The sequence below is a fragment of the Theobroma umbraticum genome, unplaced genomic scaffold (assembly GCF_002168275.2).
Source record: "Theobroma umbraticum cultivar Fairchild unplaced genomic scaffold, ASM216827v3 scaffold_239.1, whole genome shotgun sequence".
NCBI lineage: Eukaryota > Viridiplantae > Streptophyta > Magnoliopsida > Malvales > Malvaceae > Theobroma > Theobroma umbraticum.
Window position 1 is genome coordinate 2208990 of NW_018397273.1, and position 2275 is coordinate 2211264.

Genomic DNA, 2275 nt, shown 5'->3' on the forward strand with positions numbered 1-2275 from the left:
TTAAGTCCAACTTAATTGATTTTTCTTATTTAATCTCAATTATGTCACTTAATGTGCATGACTTATTAGGCTTCTAACATATTGGCAATAAATATAAATCCTAATCAAATATCAATTTGGTAATTAATTTATAATTATAGATCATGAGCAACATCTAGCAATATGTCATAGCCACCCAAATGTAAAAGAGTCAGTTAAAGAATTTGACAAGGCCCTTTAATGATAAGCCTTTCAGTGCAATACAATCTTTTCATCAAGTATCCTAGATATGTCATAAAGTATGGCTCAGTGTCTACTTATAACAATCCATAGTTCTCATAATTCATAACTAATGTTTTGAATTTAGTAAGCAAACTTTTCTCAAATTCATCATCGTTTGGCCAAAGACATTATACACATTAATCAAGACTTGAGAACAAGTGAGATACATCCCTTCATATCATTTGGGGCGATAAATCCTCTCTTCACCACTCATTCACATTTGCATACTTCATGGCATACGTAAAAACACCCTGTTTAGACATCTGGTCACCTCTAGACCTCGTAGAGGTGAGATCAAAGTATGTCATTCCCCATACAAGATGACTTGGTGTTTCAAGTCTGAGGACTAGTTACATGACTATCAAATGAGAACATATTCCATAGAAACTTAAGTGAAATACCAAATGGAGTTCTTATAGGAGGTCATGTTCAGTGAACTTGGTCTTTAACAATCACCCATATATTATCCTCAAGTATCCCATGTACTTCAATCTATGAGATCAATTGCTTACTTCCCAAGTAAAGAGGCTTAATATGTACCAATCTTTGAGCATTGTCAATACCCTATCTTGACAATACAATGACCAAGAATAATTTCAAGAACATGGCTTTGATGCATAGTGATCTCATAATTGCAACAACTTTACAATTCTCTTATAAGGCCTTTATGTTCTATTAGCTTCATCCAATTAGTACTTAATAACTCCTTATTATTGCATTAACATGAAGGAAAACCTTTAGCACATATAGTAATATGATGAAAAAAGCATTAAATGACAATATATATTCCTTGGCCAATCTAATTTGCTTAAGGGCATATACTGACAAGGATAATAACAACAATGGCAATAATGCCATTAATCTAGTTCCTAAAGAAACTAAAGTACTACGGGATTATGTTGTTCCTCTTTTAAAAAGTTAAACCAAAGCATTAAAAGACCTTCCATCAAAGAAAATAATTTTGAAATTAAGCTAGCTTAAATTCAGATGATTCAATCTTCAGTTTAGTTTGGTGGGTTACCTAGTGATGATCTTAATTCTCATTTGGTGAATTTCTTGAAAATTTGTGATACTTTCAAAATTAATGGAATAATTGATGATGCTATTAAATTAAAACTATTTTCATTTTCTTGGGGGGATAAAGTAAAGAGCTAGCTCAATTCACTAACCAATAGGTTTATTACTACATGAGAAGGCTTCACTCAAAAGTTTCTAGCAAAATTTTTTTCGCTGACCAAAACTGCAAAAACCAAGAATGATATAACTTCATTCAAACAATTTGAAAGTGAATCCTTGTATGAAGCTTGGGAGAGATTTAAGGAACTACTTAGAAAATGCCCACACCATGAAATTCTTGATTGGTTGCAAGTTCAAACATTCTACAATGGGTTGGTTGGTTCAATAAAAACCACAATCGATGCTATTAGTAGGGCAATAATGGGTAAGAATGCTGTAGATATTTATAATCTGTTAGAAGATATGGCCTTAAATAATTACCAATGGCCTTCAAAAAGGTCTAGTTCAAGAAAAGCTATTAGAGCCTATGAAATTGATGCACTTAATGCCCTAAACTGCACAAATGGTTGCACTATCGAAGAAGTTTGACACATTTGGAGTTCATGTTGTTCAAAATTCATTTATAGTCTGTGAGATGGCTAGAGATGGCCATTTAATTGATGGCTAGAGATGGCTAGAGATGGCCACATAATTCTGAATCAGTCTAATTTATGGGAAACTTCAACAGGTAGCAAAATAATCCATATTCCAAACATAAAACCCTAGTTGGAGAAACCACTTAAATTTTTAATGGAATAATAACCCATGGCCTTCAAATCAAAAACCCATCATTCCTCCTGGTTTTCAACAACAAGCTAAACCACCATTTCTTGAAAAAAAAAGCCCCAAGTGTCAAAACTTCTCATGCAATATATATCAAAGAATGATGATATAATTCAAAGCTACGGAGCCTCTTTAAGAAATCTTGAGACCTAAATGGAACAGCTCGCAAATTCCA

The 2275-nt window shown here is 32.9% G+C and overlaps 1 non-coding gene across 1 annotated transcript; it reads right to left on the bottom strand.

Moving 5' to 3' along the window:
• Positions 1–1506: 1506 nt before the first annotated feature.
• Positions 1507–1613, bottom strand: LOC149526444 (small nucleolar RNA R71). Its single transcript, XR_016352007.1, has one exon. It is a non-coding gene; the product is annotated as a small nucleolar RNA R71 (small nucleolar RNA).
• Between the last annotated feature and the right edge of the window lie 662 nt (positions 1614–2275).